Genomic DNA, 22,578 nt, shown 5'->3' on the forward strand with positions numbered 1-22,578 from the left:
CGCATCCGCGATTAACACTTCAGTTTATTGTAACACACATTCACATAAAGCTCTTACATGAAATAAAACACAATAAGCTTATCTGAAAAATATCCTTGATGCATCAAGGAATCTGGGACTTCCTAGGACTTCTCCCTTCTAGCCACCCGCAGGTACAGGGACCTTGGAGATCCTGTTCCCTCAGTAATTGAGCAGATACAATAAAAAAACAAATCGTACAAACGACTAACCGAGTCTCAAATTAAAATATGCTTAACTCGCTACTCCGTTGGCTCTACGCGTTTCATTTACACCCAGCAAACATTCTCAAGAGGTCTTAAACAACAATTGCACTTTTATTCTAGTAGTATTTAGTAGTAATTTGAGAATCTGAGTTAACATTTATTAAAAACCAGAAAAGGGTGCATCCAGATAGTTATATCTAGAATAAATCAAATAGAATAGAAAAACTAAAATTTTAGGAGCCATGCCTTGAGTCCATGAACATTGGACTACAAGTGTCCGTAATCTGTAGTCTCACAAATTTCACACTGGCTTATTTTAAATGTATTAAATAAAGTTTTGAATTTTATTGAACATCTGTTAGATATTAATTTTGTTTAAATCCCTAAAGAAAAGGGACAAAAGAGTGCAAAAAACATGTTCTATGCAAGCAGTAGTGCAATAATAAAATGCACTCGCCTAGATTTAGAGTTCTGCGTTAGCCGGCAAAAAAAAAGTAAGTAGTTAAGAGCTTAACTACAGTGCTCTAAAGTACACTAACAATCATAAACTACCTATGTACCCCTAAACCGAGGGCCCCCCACATCGCCGCCACTATAATAAATATTTTTAACCCCTAATCTGCCGACCGCACACCGCCGCCACCTACATTATCCCTATGAACCCCTAATCTGCTGCCCCTAACATCGCCAACGCCTACATAATATTTATTAACCCCTAATCTGCCCCCCCCCAACGTCGTCGCCACCTAACTACACTTATTAACCCCTAATCTGCCATCCGGACCTCACTGCCACTATAATAAATGTATTAACCCCTAAACCGCTGCACTCCCGCCTCGCAAACACTATAATAAATAGTATTAACCCCTAATCTGCCCTCCCTAACATCGCCACCACCTAACTTCAAGTATTAACCTCTAATCTGCCGACCGGACCTCGCTGCTACTCTAATAAATGTATTAACCCCTAAAGCTAAGTCTAACCCTAACACCCCCCTAAATTAAATATAATTTTAATCTAACAAAATAAATTAAATCTTATCAACTAAAGTATTCCTATTTAAAACTAAATACTTACCTGTAAAATAAGCCCTAATATAGCTACAATATAACAAATAATTATATTGTAGCTATTTTAGGATTTATATTTATTTTACAGGCAACTTTGCATTTATTTTAACTAGGTACAACAGCTATTAAATAGTTATTAACTATTTAATAGCTACCTAGTTAAAATAATTACAAAATTACCTGTAAAATAAATCCTAACCTAAGTTACAATTAAACCTAACACTACACTATCAATAAATTAATTAATTAAATAAATTACCTACAATTACATACAATTAAATAAACTAAACTACAAAAAATAAAAAAAGATTACAAGAATATTAGGCTATTTACACCTACTCTAAGCCCCCTAATAAAATAAAAAAGCCCCCCAAAATAATAAAGGTCCCTACCCTATTCTAAATTAAAAAGTAAACAGCTCTCTTACCAGCCCTTAAAAGTGCTTTTTGCGGGGCATGCCCCTAAGTAATCAGCTCTTTTGCCTGTAAAAAAAAAAAAAATACAACCCACCACCCACATACCCCTACTCAAACCCAAACCCCCCTTAAATAAACCTCACACTACCCCCCTGAAGAACTCCCTACCTTGCGGCATTGTCCGGAGCGGAAGATTAGGGGTTAATAGTATAATGCAGGTGTCAGCGATAGCGGGGGCGGCAGATTAGGGGTTAATGAGTGTAAGGTTAGGGGTGTTTAGACTCGGGGTTCATGTTAGGGTGTTAGGTGCAGACTTAGAAAGTGTTTCCCCATAGGAAACAATGGGGCTGCGTTGGGAGCTTAACGCTGCTTTTTTGCAGGTGTTAGGTTTTTTTTCATCCCAAACTGCCCCATTGTTTCCTATGGGGGAATCGTGCACGAGCACGTTTTGCCAGCTTACCGCTACCGTAAGCAACGCTGGTATTGAGGGTTGAAGTGGCGGTACATTCGGCTCAACGCACCCTTTTTGGAGCCTAACACAGACCTTCAGACAACTCTAAATACCAGCGTTGTCTTAAGGATGCGTTGGGGATTGAAAGCTGCGTTAGCTACAAGGGTCTTTACCGACAAAACTCTAAATCTAGCCGACTGTGTTTTACCCCAGTCAGAACCAGAGCAGCAATGTACAGCTGGGATAGAGCTAAAGACATCTGGTGAGCCAATAACAAGAGTGTCAGGGCATCTGTGAATAGCATTAAATAAACTACAGATGTATCATAGAGTCTAGTGTTTCATTTTTGGCTAAAGCCTAATTTGATGTGAATTGATCTCATAACAGTCCAGCCCCAACCCCCCTTTTTCCTGATTGCAATACTTCAGCTAAAAACAAAAGGTTTAGCTTTTGAAGCTCACAGCTCAGCAGGGGTCTGATAATCAACCAAGCCAGCATACATCATGGAATGAAGGAGCCTAGATGTCTATGGGAATCTCTGTGAAACTCACTAAGGCCCAGGAATATAGTAATTAGCACAGACCTGTTAATTACCCCTAGACCTCAAATCCACATCTGTGCTGGCTAACAGAGACACATGTCTTGCATTGTAACTCTCAAATTAATTTTTAAAATACAACTTGTATTTAGATTTCAAGTAAAATATGCCTTAGACTGTATTAAATGTCTATGTATGGATCTGGGGCAATGCAATTCAGATTGTAGTGGATTAAATAACAATTGTGGTGGTCCCACTTTAAAATATATAACATATTTATTTAATTTTTTCTGTCTTCCAGACATCTAAGGGACAAATTGGGATGTATATATGCTTATATTAATAAGTAGCTATACAGTCAATTTAAAATGTCCAATTTTAATAACCTATTTCTTTATTTTTTTCAGTCATCTAATAAAGTACATATATAATTGGTGCTTAATATACATAATATCATCTGTTTTATACACTCAAAAAGAAATATACAGATATGAAATATTAATCTATATGGGATAGCAATCCAATATAGATATAATTATATGAAAATAACATCTGATTTCTGACCTCAAGGTATGTATGTGATATTAAGATAACTGAGAAAGTTATTGAATCCATGATGAAAGTATTATAATCCTTTTAAATTGTTTCATAGGAAATATGGTTTTTAAACACATTTTAATATATTATAAGTGCAATATTTTCACGTTTGGTCTTAAAATGATCAGAGAAAATGGCACTGTGTGGACCATATATGAAACATGATTTATTAATACAAGAGATTATAGTATGTTGGATAAACATTTTAAAAGGTTAGATAATTAAACTGTTAGCAATATTTGATGGTAAAACTGCATTCCTGGGTGTCTGCTGCCACCTATAGATCAGAAACGGTATTGCAGCCAAAAGGCATTTGGCTGCTCAGGGAGGTGTTTCCCAAAATAACCTATGAGATGTTCAGATCCAAGGGCGAATCAGAGACAAGCTCCGCAAGGGCGAATCAGAGACAAGCTCCGAGGGCCTATCATATAATTTCACCGATGATTAGAATAATAAAGGGAGGGGATTAACCTCATACAAGAGGATAGAAGAGTAGCTGGCTGACTATTTGCTGAACTTTTGACTGATAATTTTGCTGCAAAATATCTTTACAAGGCAAATTGTAAAGATATTTTTTTATAATTTGTAAAGAATATTGTAACAGTTTAAGCTTGTATAGTTTGATTCATAATCTGGTTTTCTATAAATATAATTCAATGTGTTTATAAATTTAACTAATAAAAAGAATTTAGGAATTTATATTGTTTTGTATATGCATTTTATTGGAGGTTTGTTTTAAAGAATAATTATTAAATATATTGTATTATAACCCAGCTATATACTGACAAGAGGCACATGCAGGTAGCCACCAAACATCAGCTAGCTCCCAGTAATGCATTGCTGCTCCTGAGCCGTAAGGTAATAAAGTTTTGAATATCTTGAGAAAGCATTGGCAGATTTTGAAGGAATTTAACCCCCATGTTACTGGTTTTAAGGATACTTTAATGCCCGCCTTTAAAACAAAAATGATGCTGGCACAACTAAAACTAGTGGCATTCGGTATATTACAAGAGCCAGCAAAGGTTGTTTCCCATGTTTGGGATGTTTTAGTTGTGGAAACATGATTAAAAAGTGCTGCTTTCTTTCACCCACATAAGGGCAAAATATTTGACATGAAGGGATATTACAATTGCAATAGAGAGTATGCTATTTACTTAATTAAATGCCCATGTGGTTTGCTTTATATGGGTGAGACGACACTTAAGGCTCGTGAGAGGATGAAGGATCACAAATCCAGCATCAGAAGGAAGGATCTGGATGCCCCTGTAGCTCACCATTTTATTCAGGCTAATAATCAAATTTTGCAACTTAGGTTCCAAATTATTGAACAGGTTAATAGCCCTAGGAGGGGTGGCAATAGGGAAGCTTTACCAACAATGAGAGAGGCTTTTTGGATATTCAAGTTAGGGACCTTGCAACCAAAAGGTATGTATAGGGACCTTGATCGGTCCATTTTTCTATGAGAGGTTTAGTGATGGTTTAGGTATAGGGTGTTTCTTTTAAGTGTGCTTTAGTGATTTTTGAGAAGTAACACATTTGTTCTTTTGTATTTCATATTGAAAGGTGTGATTTTCTGTAACCACCACTAGAAGGTGTTATAAACAGGAATGGGTACCTGTAATTAATAATGATGTGTTAGTTACACCTGTGTATAGAAGGCAGAGATTCAGTGTTACTCCATATCCACATGATTAAGGGGTGATCCCCGAAACATTGTGGGCTTTTTTGCCAATAAACTGTGTGATTATTTATGCTGCTGCACCTTCATTGTTTTTGACTATCCAAATGTGGTCAGGGCCTTAAAGTTTTACCTTCATGCCACTAAGGATTTTTGCCAGTCGTCAAGCTTGTTTGTCCTTTTCCCTGGTAAGTGTAAGGGTCAAAACGCTACTGCTACTTCTCTTTCTTCTTGGCTGAGGAATTTTATTAGATTGGCCTACCTAGAGGCAGGTTATCAGCCTCCAGCACATATAACTGCTCATTCCACTCATTTGGTTTCTACATCTTGTGCCTTCAAGAATAAGGCTTTGGTAGAACAGATCGGCAAAGCTGCTACCTTGTCTTCTCTCCATACGCTCACTAAATTTTATCAGATATTTTTGCTTCAGCAATGGCATCTATCGGTAGAAAAGTTCTTCAGGCGGTGGTGCCTTGCAACTAGGTAACTGCCTTGTCTGTTAATCCCGCCCTATTTTATTGTGGACTCCACAGCTTGGGCATAGATTCCCATTTGTAAGGATAGGATTTTGTGGACTCTCAGTACCATTAGAAAGAAAACAAAATGTATTCTTACCTGATAAATTATTTTCTTTCTTAGTGAGAGTGTCCACTAACCCACCATGTTTATTATTGTTGGCAGCAGTTCCAGTTTGCACCTCTTACCCCGATAAATTAATCGTCTAAGCCCTATGGTTCTGTTATAAAGTGAACCAAAGATACACATAGGGTCCATACAAAAGAGCTTCCATTTACCTGAGGAGTACTAATTACCCTAATTGTGAATCCCAAAAAAATAAAATCAGTTTGCCACATCTTTATTATATTGTTTTTACTAAATTATATTCAAACTATATCACATTGTACTAGGAGCATACATACCAATAATTAGAAACTTAGCAACACTCAAAAAAAGTAAATTTATGCTTACCTGATAAATTAATTTCTTCTATGGTATGACGAGTCCACGGATTCATCCTTTACTTGTGGGATATTATCCTCCTGCCAACAGGAAGTGGCAAAGAGCACCACAGCCGAGCTGTCTATATATCTCCTCCATTAGCTCCACCCCCCAGTCATTCGACCGAAGGTACAGGAAGAAAAAGGAGAAACTAAAAGGTGCAGAGGTGACTGAAGTTTAAAATAAAAAAATATAATCTGTCTTAAAATGACAGGGCGGGCCGTGGACTCGTCGTACCATAGAAGAATTTAATTTATCAGCTAAGTGTAAATTTACTTTTCTTCTATAAAAGACGACGAGTCCACGGATTCATCCTTTACTTGTGGGATACAATACCAAAGCTACAGGACACGGATGAACGGGAGGGACAACACAGATGGTTAAACAGAAGGCACCACTGCTTGAAGAACTTTTCTCCCAAAAACAGCCTCCGAAGAAGCAAAAGTATCAAATTTGTAAAATTTGGAAAAGGTATGAAGCGAAGACCAAGTCGCAGCCTTACAAATCTGTTCAACAGAAGCATCATTTTTAAAAGCCCATGTGGAAGCCACCGCTCTAGTAGAGCGAGCTGTAATCCTTTCAGGAGACTGCTGTCCAGCAGTCTCGTATGCCAAACGAATGATGCTTTTCAGCCAAAAAGAAAGAGGTAGCCGTAGCTTTTTGACCTCTATGTTTTCCAGAATAGACAACAAACTAAGAAGATGTTTGACGGAAATCCTTGGTTGCTTGCAAGTAAAACTTCAAAGCACGAACCACGTCCAAGTTGTGCAACAGATGCGCCTTCTTAGAGGAAGGATTAGGACACAGAGAAGGAACAACAATTTCCTGATTGATATTCCTATTAGTAACAACCTTAGGAAGGAATCCAGGTTTGGTACGCAAAACCACCTTATCAGCAGGGAAAACAAGATAAGGCGAGCCGCATTGCAACGCAGATAATTCAGAAACTCTTCGAGCCGAAGAGATAGCAACTAAAAACAGAACTTTCCAAGATAGAAGCTTAATATCTATGGAATGCATAGGTTCAAACGGAACCCCTTGAAGAACTTTAAGAACTAAATTCAAACTCCATGGCGGAGCAACAGGTTTAAACACAGGCTTGATTCTAACTAAAGCCTGACAGAACGACTGAACGTCTGGAACATCTGCCAGACGCTTATGCAGTAGAATTGATAAAGCAGATATCTGTCCCTTTAAGGAACTAGCTGATAGCCCCTTCTCCAATCCTTATTGGAGAAAGGACAAAATCCTAGGAATCTTGATCTTACTCCATGAGTAGCCTTTGGATTTGCACCAATAAAGATGTTTACGCCATATCTTATGATACATTTTTCCTAGTGACAGGCTTTTGAGCCTGAATCAAGGTATCTATGACCGACTTAGAGAAACCCCGCTTGGATAAAATCAAGCGTTCAATCTCCAAGCAGTCAGCTGCAGAGAAACTAGATTTGGATGCTGGAACGGACCTTGAATCAGAAGGTCCTGTCTTAGTGGCAGAGTCCATGGTGGAAGAGATGACATGTCCACCAGGTCTGCATACAAAGTCCTGCGTGGCCACGCAGGTGCTATCAAAATCACTGAAGCTCTCTCCTGTTTGATTCTGGCAATCAAACGAGGAAGGAAAGGAAATGGGGGAAACACATAAGGCAGGTTGAACGACCAGGATACTGCTAGAGCATCTATCAGTACTGCCTGAGGATCCCTTGACCTGGACCCGTAACAAGGAAGTTTGGCATTCTGACGAGACGCCATCAGATCCAATTCTGTTGTGCCCCATTGCTGAATCAATTGTGCAAACACCTCCGGATGGAGTTCCCACTCCCCCGGATGAAAAGTCTGAGGACTTAGGAAATCCACTTCCCAGTTCTCCACTCCTGGGATATAGATTGCTGATAGATGGCAAGAGTGAGTCTTTGCACATCTAATTATTTTGGTAACCTCTATCATCGCTAGAGAATTCTTTGTTCCCCACGGATGATTGATATACGCTACAGTCGTGATATTGTCCGACTGGAATCTTATGAATCTGGCCGAAGCCAGCTGAGGCCACGCCTGAAGCGCGTTGAATATCGCTCTCAGTTCTAGAATATTTATCGGGAGGAGAGCCTCCTCCTGAGTCCACAAACCCTGTGCTTTCAGGGAATTCCAGACTGCACCCCAGCCCAATAGGCTGGCGTCCGTCGTCACTTTGACCCATGCTGGCCTGCGGAAACACATTCCCTGGGACAGATGATCCTGTGACAACCACCAAAGAAGAGAGTCTCTGGTCTCTTGATCCAGATTTATCTGAGGAGATAAATCTGCATAATCCCCATTCCACTGTTTGAGCATGCAAAGTTGTAGTGGTCTGAGATGCAAGCGAGCAAACGTCCGTCAGAAAAATTTTCATTTCCACCGAATGTATCAAAGTTCCCAGGAATGGAACTCTTGTGAGAGGGATAAGTGAACTCTTTTTTACGTTCACCTTCCACCCGTGAGATCTTAGAAAAGCCAACACAATGTCCTTGTGAGATTTGGCTAGCTGGTAAGTCGACGCCTGAATTAAGATATCGTCCAGATAAGGCGCCACTGCTATGCCCCGCGGCCTTAGAACCGCCAGAAGGGACCCTAGCACCTTTGTCAAAATTCTGGGAGCTGTGGCCAAACCGAAGGGATCATTGGTAAAATAGTCCGAATGGTCTCCATCTTGAAGGATGGGACTGAGGAATTTGTTTAGGATCTGGAGATCTAAAATTGGTCTGAAGGTTCCCTCTTTTTTGGGAACCACAAACAGATTGGAGCAGAACCCCTGCCCCTTTTCTGTTTTCAGAACTGGGCAGATCACTCCCATGGTATATAGGTATTCTACACAGCGTAAGAACGCCTCTCTTTTTGTCTGGTTTACAGACAATTGAGAAAGATGGAATCTCCCCCTTGGAGGAGAATCTTTGAAATCTAGAAGATACCCCTGGGTTATGATTTCTAAAGCCCAGGAGTCCTGAACGTCTCTTGCCAAAGCCTGAGCAAAGAGAGAAAGTCTGCCCCCTATTAGATCCGGTCCCGGATCGGGGCCTACCCCTTCATGCTGTCTTGGTGGCAGCAGCGGGCGTCTTGGCCTGTTTACCTTTGTTCCTAAGTCTGGTTAGGTCTCCAGACTGACTTGGATTGAGCAAAATTCCCCTCTTGCTTTGCAGCAGGGGAAGAGGTAGAGGGACCACCTTTGAAGTTTCGAAAAGGAACAAAAATTATTTTGTTTGGTCCTCATCTTATTTGTCTTATCCTGAGGAAGGGCATGGCCTTTCCCTCCAGTGATGTCTGAAATGATCTCTTTCAGTTCAGGCCCGAATAGGGTCTTACCCTTGAAAGGGATGGCTAAAAGCTTAGATTTTGTTGACACATCAGCAGACCAGGACTTAAGCCATAACGCCCTGCGCGCTAAAATGGCAAAACCTGAATTCTTTGCCGCTAATTTAGCCAGTTGAAAAGCAGCATCTGTAATGAAAGAATTAGCTAGCTTGAGAGCCCTAATTCTATCCAGAATAATGGGGTCTCAACCTGAAGAGCTTCCTCCAGAGCCTCAAACCAAAAAGCAGCTGCAGTAGTTACGGGAACAATGCACGCTATAGGTTGGAGAAGAAAACCCTGATGAACAAATATTTTCTTTAGGAGACCCTCTAATGTTTTTTATCCATAGGATCTTTGAAAGCACAACTGTCCTCAATAGGTATAGTTGTACGCTTAGCCTTAACAACATGTTAAGAGTACAGGTGGCTCTCGTTTTACAACGGTTCAATTTACACCGTTTCAGAATAACAACCTTTTTTTCCAGTCATGTGACTGCTATTGAAAAGCATTGAGAAGCAGTACATTTATTAAAATAGCCAGTAGGTGGAGCTGTCCGCTTGTGTTGCAGCAAAGCCAAGCAAGCTGAAATTAATCAGTTTAACCAGACCTGAGCTATCGAGCAGATTTCAAAGGAACAAGATCTTCCTGTCTATAAATCAGTCCAGATTGGAATGCATAGAAAGAACTTTTTGCAGAAAAATGCAAGTGAAGTCTGTGTTGTGTGATTATTTATTAGGTTTATAATGCTGTTTAGCAAATGTTTTTGTTCATTTAACTTAGTTTAATTATATATTCTGTGTTGTGTGATTTTATTAGGTTTATAATGCCGTTTATTTTTAAAGCTTTGAAATGAAGACTTTAAATGCTAAATGTATTAGGTGTTATGACAATTTTGAGAGGGGCCTGGAACCTATCTCCCTCACTTCCCATTGACTTACATTATAAACTGGGTTTCAATTTACAACGGTTTCGATTTACAACCATTCCTTCTGGAACCTAACTCCGGCGTAAACTGAGGGCTACCTGTATATGTCTACAGCCGTCTAAGACATCTCTTATAGATTATATTTTAAAGGGACAGTCTACACCTAAAACAACCTTAATCCATCCGTTAGATAATGTTCAGATTTTGTTTGCTCACCCCTGCAACCATATCGAGACTTGTACACATCCAGAGTTATTCTCCATGAAAAGTTAGATTCTGACTGTTAGAAATGGCCGCTCCGATCCGCCCACACAATACGTCACCCACTCTCTTAGTTTGCACCGTCCAATAAAAAACTGATCACCGATTAAAAAACTGTATCGCGCATTCATTGCTTCGCGCATGCGCAACGTAACTGGGAACCAAGTATCCGGAACCAAAGTTTCGATCTATCTTTTTACCGCTATGAATTCACAGAAGTACCAGTGTTTATTTATTGGAAGTATTCGTACACAGTCTGCAAACTAACAAGATTAGTTTATCGCATTTAATTAACTTTTATTTACCTATTATTTAGCAATGCGGCTTTAGTTTACTTCTGCAGAGGGAAAGAAAAAAAGAGTTACCCGTTCTGTGTGTGCAGAGATAATTACCGACTTCCGGTTTTGAGCCGAGGATAATTGCGCATGCGTATTAGGGTCTAATGAGGTCACTGTTTAGTCCGTGCACGAGTGTTATAGGGAAAGATCAGGACTCGAGAAGACAGGAGGAGAAGCTAATGGGAGGAGTTAAACAGCCATGTTTGAATCAAGGAATAAAAACTATTTTTCTGAAAAAGTGGGTAAGCGGATACACGATAATAGGGGTCCAGGGTATCGATATAATTGTAATCATGAGATCGTAACTATGGGGTAACGTTGTTTTAGGTGTAGACTGTCCCTTTAAGGGGAAAAAAAATGTTTATCCGCTTTGCCAAGTTTTACAAGTTTATAAATGACAGTTGCTTGCCTTTGTGAGATTTGTACTAATATAGTAACCAGTCCTGACTCATGCATCCATTTCCTACCGACTAGAAATGAGTAGTTTCTTCATATTTTGTTTATTTTTTCATGTGATGCAGTTTGTTCCTATGTAATCTTTTATTTATGTTTTATGTTGCATATTAACCCCTTTGGTTTTTCTTAAGCACCAGAACAGATCCAAGAGTGATCTGCATTACTGTTTTTGGGGACTGTAAAAGGAGGATTTTCAATATTGTTGTACAACTATAATCAGATATGATTAACTACTATATTGCATTTACTATATAAAGTGTATGTATCCCATTTCCTCAATAAAAATATTTAAAATTAAAAAAAAGTAATCTTTGGGTTCTAGGAAAATTCAGATAATCACTTTTATTGATGCACAGTTTAGAAAATACCACAGCTTTCATCTGGAGATTACATTTCTCAGAGACTGCAAGAGTGTCAGCGCATTGCTGGTCAAGGCCGAAGGACAAAACTGACGTGCTACGCATGATGTAGCGCCATAGTGTGCAGGGCGATAAATTACTGGCAGCGAGAACGCCTTTGACATTTATTATGGAATGTGAAGTTGCCACAACAGAGAGAAAAGTCTTACTGACTGCTATGTACATTTAGCAATTTTATATTAAAAAGGGATGTTACCTTCCATATTACTTTGTGATGCCAATATTTTATGTAACACTGAAAACCTTCATGGTGCAAAATTAAAATACTGAAGACAGTTAAGAATGAGTTCAAAATTTAGATAATATTAGCAAGAAAACGCCCTATTTAAAATGTCTTGCTTTATAAAGTAATCTATATTCCTATCATTAACAGGAAATTAAAGTGCAAAAATTGAATTTTCTAAAGCATTTTATTATTGCACTACTGCTTGAACAACAACACACTACTGGGAGCTAGCTTAGCACATATGGTGAGCCAATGATAAGCTAAATACGTGTGTAGCCACCATCACCAGCTAGCTCCCAGCACTGAATTGCAAAGAATATTAAATATCAGCAATTAACAATTTGAGTAATTACCAGATAGTGCAAGTACCTTGTTTAAACAGCTGTAGCCTTTATAAGAAGCATTTTTGCAAATACACTTATATTGCAAAATTATTCTATTCAAAACTGAAATGCACCCATGTGGATTCCAATTCTGTCTGGAATGTCAGTTTAAAGGCTATTCCTCATACACTAATGGTGCAACTAACTGGGAGCCACATTACATTATACTGACACGTTAAAGAGAACCCCTAAAATAAAACTAGAATATAACCACATTTGTAGTTAACAGTTATATAGGAAATTACCATCAATGAGTTTTTATACTAAAATCTACAAAATGTGCTACACATTACCAATGCTTTCTGTTCAGTGGTGCTTGTTTGGTAGCATGTGGTCATTTGGCCTATCCTTCACAATACACAGCATATGTGCGTATGCAGCTGAAGGACAGTAATCATTTACAAGAAGCACTTTTGTTAATGGAACTTTATTGCAAAATTGCTTCTATTTAAAATTAAAATGCACAGTTAAATTTTGACTTTTCTACCTCTGTGTCCGCTTTCTCTCATGCATATAAAAACCAGAATAAATCTTGATCTGCCTTGACTCACTGCTGAAACTATAAACGACATGACGAGCTACACCAAACCTTATGCACTTATAGACTGTAAGCTCTTCGGAGCAGGGCCCTCTTCCTCCTGCACTAACTTGTTTTGCGAAGTCTATTATGTCTTTGTATCTTGTCACAGATCTTTGCCATTGTATACCCCTAATTTGGCAGCACTCAATACATTTTTGATGATAATAATAAAAAATATATATGTTTCAATGATAGGATCGGGTAAGGAAGCTGTACCTTTGAAGCTAGGCACACCCTCCAGACCGCGATCCCATCCAGGAAGCACCGTTGGCTTAAGGACAGCCAAACGGCTTGGACTTTCTATTCCGTCCTAATGGCGCTAAAGCCCAGCGTTGTTAGGATGGAATAGAACGCTACAATGGCGTTAAAAGGTTAGAGACATCCAACACATTCCTAAGGGCCCGATGAGCAAAAACTTGTCAGCATGGACAGAAATCTTTCAAAATCTTTGGGTCTTTCTTTGAGCATTATATTACAATTTAGGTGTCTCTCATTCACATCCAGAACTTCACATAGAGATAAACAATTCTCCAGCTAAAATTTGTCTTTCTAAAATTCTTTGAGGGACCTCATAGTACTGACAAGACGTCTTGGATCATCTAACCTGAGTAGAGAGCTGTAGATCATCAGCCCTAAAAGAGAATATTTTAGAGAGCTTTGACATTTGAAAAATGAATGTTCTTGTGCTGGATAAACCAATTATTTTCAATGGGAGTTGTCACTGTCAAACAGAGAGCAGAGTCCCACACAAAAGGGACATTAAACTGCTGGGTACGACTACAGTAGCAGGATAACCACACACTAATATTTTTTTCCTGTACCCGACACTCTCTTCAGTGCTCTTATTTTAACCAAACACAGGTGCTGCTTGGGGAAGGTTCACATCTTCATACTGGGCACTACCTATCTTGGAGCTCACATACTCTTGCACACTGCAATAGACGTGGTGCTCACTGACTGTTTACACGGACAGCTTTTTGACAGATATAACTTGCAATGGCACTTTTATAGCTACAAAACAAATATATATATATATTAAAAAAAAAAGTCCTCATGACTAATACAGAACAAAAATGTAGCACTTCCACTCAAACTGAAGTGTATGATATAGCTTATCAAAAAGACAACAATGTCACAGACCTGTAAATGTGTACTTCTTATGTCAGAGGGTGCAAGAATACAGTGAGACTGTAGCATTGTCCTAGACAGTTTCAGTATAAGGGCAGTCTGCACGTCTCGTAGCCCGCCTTTCCGTGGAGGGGGGTGAAAGGCAAGACTTATTGTAGCATTACTTTATACACAGACAGACAATCTCAGGATAACAGCAGTAAGCTCTTCTGTCGCTCTGCGAAAGGAGAAAAATAAAAACATGCAAAGCTTTTATTATTGTATAGGCAATTAAAGTTATTTTAACCAGCAATAGATAGCAAAAGAAAGAAAACTTATGCTTGCCTGATAAATTTATTTATTTCCGGATATGGTGAGTCAACGGCTTCATCAATTACTGTTGGGTATATTACTCCTGGCCAGCAGGAGGAGGCAAAGAGCACCACAGCAAAGCTGTTAAGTATCACTTCCCTTCCCACAACCCCCAGTCTTTCGAACGAAGTGAAATGGAGAAAAAAAAGGGAGTAACACAAGGTGTAGAGGTGCCTGAGGTGTAGTCAAAAATAACGGTTGTGAAATAAAGGGCGGGGTCGTGCACTCACCACATTCGGAAATAAATCAGGTAGGCATACATTTTCTTTTCTTTCCTAAGATATGGTGAGTCCACGGCTTCATCAATTACTGTTGGGAACCAATACCCAAGCTAGAGGACACAGATGAATAGGGAGGGACAAGACAGGCAGACCAAAACCGAATGCACCACTGCTTGGAAAACCTTTCTCAAAAAAGACGCCTCGTCCGAGGCAAAAAGTAAACAAAGAAAACCAAGTTGCAGCCTTGCAAATCTGTACCACAGAAACTTCATTCTTGAAAGTCCAAGAAGGAAATACAGCCCTATTGGAATTAACTAATTCTCCCAGGAGGCTGCTCTCCAGCAGTCTCATAATCAAAATGAAAAATACTTCTCAACCACACAGACACAGAGAAGTAGCAGAAGCTCTCTGACCTTAACATTTCCCAGAGAAACAAACAACAGGGCAGACGACTGGCGAAAATCCTGTCGCCAGTAAGAAAAAAAACAAAAAAAAAAAACACATAAATTATGCTTACCTGATAATTTCATTTCCATCTGTATAAGGAGAGTCAACGGCTTCATTCCTTACTTGTGGAAATACAGAACCTGGCCACCAGGAGAAGGCAAAGACACCCCAGCCAAATGCTTAAATACCTCCCCCACTCCCCTCATCCCCCAGTCATTCTGCCGAGGGAACAAGGAACAGTAGGAGAAATATCAGGGTATAAATGGTGCCAGAAGAACAAACAAAAATTTCGGTCCGCCCAAAGGAGAAAAAAAACCTGCGGGGGACGTGGACTCTCCTCATACAGATGGAAATTAAATTATCAGGTGAGCATAATTTATGTTTTCCATCTTAATATGAGGAGAGTCCACGGCTTCATTCCTTACTTGTGGGAAACATATACCCAAGCTCTAGAGGACACTGAATGAAAAAAACAGAAGGGGAAAAAAGAGGTGGACCCTATTCTAAGGGCACCACAGCCTACAAAACCTTGCTCCCAAAAGATGCTGCAGAATAGACAACAAACAATGCCAAAGTCTGTCTAAAATCCTTCGTAGCCTGAAGATAGAATTTCAAAGCCCGAACCACATCCAGATTATGAAGTAATCGTTCCTTCGAAGAAAAAGGATTAGGACACAAGGAAGAAACCACACTCTCCTGATTAGACACAAACCTAGGGAGAAAACCCAACCGAGTGTGAAGAACAGCCTTGTCCGCATGAAAAGGAGGCTCACATTGCAAGGCTGCCATCTCAGAGACTCTGCGTGCCGAGGCGATAGCCAGTAGAAAAAGAACCTTCCAAGACAGTAACTTAATGTCAACCGAATGCATGGGCTCAAACGGAGCCCTCTGTAAAACCTTAAGAACCTAATTCAAACTTCAAGGAGGAGCGGAATGTCTAAACACAGGCCTGATTCTAGACAGAGCCTGAACAAAAGACTGGATATCAGGAAGCTCAGCGAGCCTCTTGTGCTATAGCACAGAAAGAGCCGAAATCTGTCCCTTTAAAGAACTAGCGGGAAGTCCCTTCTCCAATCCATCTTGAAGAAAGGAAAGAATCCTTGACACCCTGACCTTATGGCATGGGAATCCATGTTCTCCACACCAGAATAAGTAGGTCCTCCACACCTTATGATAGATGCGACGGGTGACCAGCTTTCTAGCTTGAACGAGTGTATCAATCACTCTCTCAGAAAACCCTCTTGGCTAAGAATAGGAGTTTAATCTCCACGCAGTCAGCCTCAGAATCTAGATTTTGATGAACAAAGGGACCCTGTTCCAGCATATCTCTGCAACAAGGTAACCTCCATAGGAGACGACATCCCCACCAGGTCCGCAAACCACATCCTTCGTGGCCATGACAGAGCAATGAGAATAGTTAAGACTTGCTCCTGCTTGATGCGGGCCACTACTCGAGGAAGAAGTGGTAATGGAGGAAAAATTTACACTAGGTTGAAACCCCAGGGAACCGCTAAAGCATCTATCAGCTCTGCCTGGGGATCCCTGGACCTCGACCCATACCTGGGTAGCTTAGTATTGAGTCTGGACACAAAGAGATCTATCTCCGGCGTCCCCCATCTGATGCAAATTTCTGCAAACACCTTGGGATGGAGAGACCATTCCCCCGGATGAAAGGATTGTCTGTGGAGAACATCCGCTTGGCAGTTGTCCACACCCGGAATGTGGGTGACTGCCAGCTAACAGTTGTGAGCTTCTTCCCAGAACAGAATCCGAGATACTTCCCTTATGGCTAGGGAGCTTCTCGTCCCCCTTGATGGTTGATGTAAGCCACGAGGTAATGTTGTCCGATTGAAATCTGATAAACTGGGTCAAACGCAGAAGAGGCCAAGCCTTCAGAGCTTTGAAGATCGCCCGAAGTTCCAGAATGTTGATTGGGAGAAGAGCTTCCTCTCGAGTCCACCGGCCCTGCCCCTTCTTGGTGCCCCAAACAGCTCCCCATCCTGACAGACTTGCGTCCGTAGTCACAATCTCCCAGGATGGTCTCAAGAAGGATGTCCCCTGGGACAGGCGATCTGCACAGAGCCACCAAGAGAGCGATTCTCTCGACCGGTTGTCTAGAGAAATCTGTTGTGATAGATCCAAGTGATCGCCATTCCATTGCCTCAGCATACACAGCTGAAGAGGTCTGAGGTGGAAACTGGCAAATGGAATGATATCTATGCTGGACACCATGAGCCCAATCACCTCCATACACTTGGCCACAGATGGCCTTAAGGAGGTCTGGAGGGCAAGACAATTGGAAGTAATTTTGCAATGTCTCTGGTCTGTAAGGAATATCTTCATGGATATGGAATCTATTATTGTGCCCAGAAATTCCACTCTGGTACTAGGAACCAGAGAACTCTTTCCTAAGTTTGTCTTCCATGAGATTGAAGTAGAAGCAGCAGAGCTCTTGAATGGTCTTCTGCCAGCCAGCAGGACGGAGCTTGGACCAAGATGTCGTCCAAGTATGGATCTACTGCAATACCCCTGGATCTCGCCACCGTGAGCAGAGCCCCCAGAACTTTCGTAAAGACTCTTGGGGCAGTAGCCAGACCAAATGGAAGAGCCACAAACTGAAAGTGCTGCCCAGAAAGGCGAATCTTAAAAACTTGAAGTGATCCTTGTGTATTAGCACATGAACGTAAGCATCCTTCAAGTCTATCGTAGTCATGAACTAACCCTCCTGGACTAAGGGCAGAGGTGGACGGCTCAGTAGTACTAGACATCCTTTTATTTTTACACGTCGCAACTCTATCAACGCATGTGGAACATAGTTGATTAGACTGATCTACAGGAACCTCCTCACAATAAACACAGATATGAGGTTTGGTTAAAGAGGGAGTACCCTCTAATGTGTAATGCGCTTTTATTTGGACTAGACTAAATAAACAGGCACCTTTATACCCCAATGGCCGGAGCACTCACCACCTCCTATGACCTGGACTACAGAACTGTTTCGTCTCCTGCGCCGCTGATCAACAGAGGAAATGGAGGAGTCACACCCGGTCACATGGGATGCCTCGCAGGACCGCCCCTGCACTAAGGAGAAAACACGCCAAAACTAGCCACGCAAAAAACTCCACCTCAAGTTCCACACATTGCCAGAGCCTCATCTCGCACATAACGCAACAATGACACAATAAACAATATCATGTATAAGTCCCCCCTGTTCAATAATCCCCTTACTAGGAATATAAACCCTTGATACTATAAAGATAAAAGGTGCCACACTGTGACCCTGTCTTCTGTGTTATCATTATGTAATAAAAATGAAACAATCTTACCAGAATCTACACCATGGAACAGGAACACGGCCCTTCAAGTGTGACAGGTAGTAGCATCGCCCTTGACATGGACTTGAGTGCAGAAAGCAGGCAGCGAAACTCGTCAACGCCGATTGCTGGTGGAGCTGTTAATCTGAGTCGGGATGGTTTCAAAGAAAGACTCTCCCTGCATCTCTGGACTCTAACTTTCACCCAGGCTCTCACTTAGAGGTTGACAGGGCTACTTAAAACTCCAGTTCCATTCCGAAGAGTACTACCCTCCATAAGAGACTACTCTGAATCTTCTGACAATTCTCTGCCAACCTCCTATGACGAAAGGCAAAGAATGACTTGGGGATGAGGGAGGTGGGGAGGTATTTAAGTCTTTGGCTGGGATGTCTTTGCCTGCTCCTGGTGGCCAGGTTCTTAATTCACAACAGTAATGAATGAAGCCGTGGACTCTCCTCCCCTATAGATGGAAACATTGTTACATTTATACACACACACACACACAGGGTTACATTTATACACACATAGAGACAAAGGAGCCGAATTATCAAGCTCCGAACGGCTCGCCGGAAACAGCAGTTATGAAGCAGTGGAAAAGTTTACATTTACACACACACACGGTTACATTTTCTCACACACACACACACACACACACAGTAACAAACCTACTATTTGTATGTTATACAGGAATATCACCATGTGTTATTTGTTTTGTTTGGACAGTGTTCTGTATCTGCATTTTTTACCATTAATCAGTGTCATTGTTCCCCCGTAGTCATGTACCCAGCACTGTTGAATCAGGTAATTTATAAATTATTAATATTTCCTTTAAAAAATTAAAATTGCCAAAACCAGCTACATTTTAAACAATGATTGTTTAGAGCACTGCACAATCATTTGATTGTAATTAAAGGGAAAACTAAACTCTGGGTTTAAAAACGTGTTATTTTTTTGACATAATTAGTGAATTTAAAGCATTTACAGCACTTCGCTGTAACATGTACAGATCTCTAAGTGACATCAATGACTTCCCTGAATACCTATGTGCATATGCAATATACAAGCATGAGTAAGGTTTCACAATGGTTTCAGTCTGTTAGCTCTGTAAACCCCTAAAAAGAAAGAGGTTAATCTTGTTTCAGTTTTAAGATGTATTTCTGCTAAAAACAACAAAATGCTTTATACATTTGGTGCAATCAAAGGCAACTTAAGGGATTCCAGCCATACTGGTGTTTAAAAACATGGCATGAGGAAATGTGCAAAATGCGTGTTTTAAGCCTGACTGTGTACAGAAACATGTCAGTGTACACGTGTGTGTACAGCAGGCACTCATCACATCCAATAAATTAGCACATTATTCGTAGAAGGTAGCCAACATTTACAACTTGGTTACAATTGCCAGATTATTAGTCAGCACATATTAAATCTCAGGCCAATAGTAATTAAACTATACAATAATTTTACACAGCTCATCAAAAACAAAGCCATTAATCTCTCCCCTGCCAGCAAGAGGTGGTTGAGATTTGCTGAGGAATTTCTAGACCTTAGTCTAGATTCATTAAACGGATAATATACTCAGGCAAGCAGCTGAGAAGGGTTCACTGCATTCAAAACTGCTGCAGAAGCACCCTTTCAAATGGGTTGGTATCTGCCTCTCCCATCCCCACCTGCTAGCTATAGAATATCTAATTATGAGGTGCTAAGAGGTGGTAACATCTCAAAGAAAAAATTAGCAGTGCCATGGGCTGCCAGAACCGCTGGGCATAGCATTGAAGCTTGCAGCAAAATAAAAAAAACAAACAAATGAAAAGGTGCCTTTAAACTGATGAATGAAGGTGGCCTTTATTTTTAGTGTTGATAAATCCTAATGTTTTTGAAACACTAGGATTTACTATCACTTTAAATCTATGTGGATTCCCTACAATAGGGATTAACAACGGTTCATGAAAGTTAACACATATTGAAATGTTGAGGTGCTAACTGGACTTTTGTTTAAGCGCAACTGAAGATTCCATAATTTTATACATAGATCACATCTGTAAACGTTTGTATAAAAAAAATATATTAGGAGCCTTGAGTCACCACATGTGAATCAAATATACTGCTGAAAATTAGCTCCTTAGCCGTTCAAAGTGACTCTTATAGGGACATGAAAGTCAAACAAACTTTCATGGTTCAGGCAGAGCAAGTAATTTTAAAGGGACAGTCTACACCAGAATTTTTATTGTTTTAAAAGATAGATAATCCCTTTAATACCCATTTTCCAGTTTTGCATAACCAACACAGTTATAATAATATACTTTTAACCTCTGTGATTATCTTGTATCTAAGCCTCTGCAAACTGCCCCTTTTTTCAGTTCTTTTGACAGACTTGCAGTCTAGCCAATCAGTGCCTGCTCCCAGATTACTTCACGTGCACAGTGTTATCTATATGAAATATGTGAACTAACACCCTCTAGTGGTGAAAAACTGTTAAAATGCAATCTGAAAGAGGTGGGCTTCAAGGTCTAAGAAATTAGCATATGAACCTCCTAAATTAAGCTTTCAACTAAGAATACCAAGAGAACAAAGCAAAATTGGTGATAAAAGTAAATTGGAAAATTGTTTAAAATTACATGCTCTATCTGAATCATGAAAGTTTATTTTGGCCTAGACTGTCCCTTTAAAGAGACTTTTTTTTTTTTTATTTACTTCTATTAAGGAGTGCGCTTCATTCTCTTAGGATTTATCATGAGGTGAATGTATTGCAGGCTCGCTCATTTGAACCTGCAACTGATATTTATGAAGCAGCTTTTTAAACCGCTGCTTCCTAAACCCTCTCACCAATTCATTAAATCTGGTGATTCACAAGCCTTACTTTCATGCAATTGGTTGTGCAAGGGTAGGGGGTGGCATTGCACGAGCATTCGCCCGTGCAATGGTAAACATAGGAAACGAATGCGACGCAGAATTTGCAATCTGATGCAGACAGGTCAACAACATGTACATTATGTGTGTTTGCAGATTGATAAATCTTGTCCTTAGTACCACGTGTTGAAAAGGATACGCAATGAGGCAGCTCCATAAGGGCAACTCTTTCACATAGTAAACAATAAAAAGCTCTTAAAAACGTTTATACTAGAATGTCCTTTTAGGTCTCAAATAGATTTGTCAAGCCCTGTTATAAGGAATCCTGACGGATTAAAAGGAACACTAAAGTCAAAATTAAACGTTCATGATTCCGACAGAGCATGTGATTTTAAAACACCTTTCCAATTCACTTCTATTATCTAATTTAATTTGTTCTTTTGGTATTTTTTGTTGAAAAAGCATACCTAGGTAGGATCAGGAATGCACTACTAGAAGCTATTAGAGAGTCAACCAACCATTTTGAGAAAGAAAGAACGAAAGAAAGAACGAAAGAAAGAAAGAAAGCTCCTTGGCTTCTGGAATCTATTAAAGGGACACTGCACTCAGGAATGAAGAATATAATAGCTTGTCATATAAGCTGCAGGAATGCCATTTTCAATGAACTAGGCTCAGTAGGCTACCCATCTACCACTGGAAGGTTGCTTTCTGCAGCTGCCTCTTGCTTACATAGCTTTTCTATAGCCATTACTGCAGTAATCATATATTCAGTATAGCAAAACAGCTCATTCAAATGAGAAAATAAAAGGTAAAGGAGCTATTTGTATGCAATTTATTACTCCAGGATAATATTAATCACTTGGTACACATTAAAGGGCAGAACATTTTATAGTACAATGTCTCTTTAAAAGGGACATGAAACCCCCAAAAAATCTTTCATGATTCAGCATGCAATTTTAAACACTTTCCAATATACTTCTTTTATCAGATTGACATTCTTTTTGTAGCCTTTGTTGAAGGTGCAGCAATGCACTGCTGAGAGCTAACTGAACTTAATAGGTGAGCCAATAACAAGAGGCATATAAGTGCAGCCACCAATCAGCAGCGAGCTCCCAATAGGTGCACTGCCCCTGCTGAGCATACCTAGGTATTATTTCCAACAAACAAGTGAACAAAGTAAATTTGATAATAGAAGTAAATTGAAAAAGTGTTTCAAATTGCCTGTTCTAGCAGTTGAATGAAAGAAAATGTAGGAAATTATGTCCCTTTAAATAATGCTCAAAATAGCATCATATTTAAGATTCCATCAGAACAGCAGAATTTGCTTTTAGAAGACAACATAACAGAATCTTACTGATAAAGTGGTGTTAAGATAGACAATGATC

The 22,578-nt window shown here is 39.9% G+C and overlaps 1 protein-coding gene across 2 annotated transcripts in view; it reads right to left on the reverse strand.

Moving 5' to 3' along the window:
• Positions 1 to 22,578, reverse strand: part of GDPD5 (glycerophosphodiester phosphodiesterase domain containing 5) — a 903,012-nt gene that overhangs the window by 832,431 nt on the left and 48,003 nt on the right. The window contains exon 1 of one of the 2 annotated variants that reach the window (XM_053708706.1): positions 14,026 to 14,102. The exons of the other annotated variant lie outside the window; for it this stretch is intronic. The gene's annotated coding sequence lies outside the window, so the exon portion shown is untranslated. Of the gene's footprint in view, positions 1 to 14,025; positions 14,103 to 22,578 lie in introns of those variants that run through there. 2 annotated transcript variants of the gene reach the window in all.

Source organism: Bombina bombina, chromosome 3 (assembly GCF_027579735.1).
Source record: "Bombina bombina isolate aBomBom1 chromosome 3, aBomBom1.pri, whole genome shotgun sequence".
NCBI lineage: Eukaryota > Metazoa > Chordata > Amphibia > Anura > Bombinatoridae > Bombina > Bombina bombina.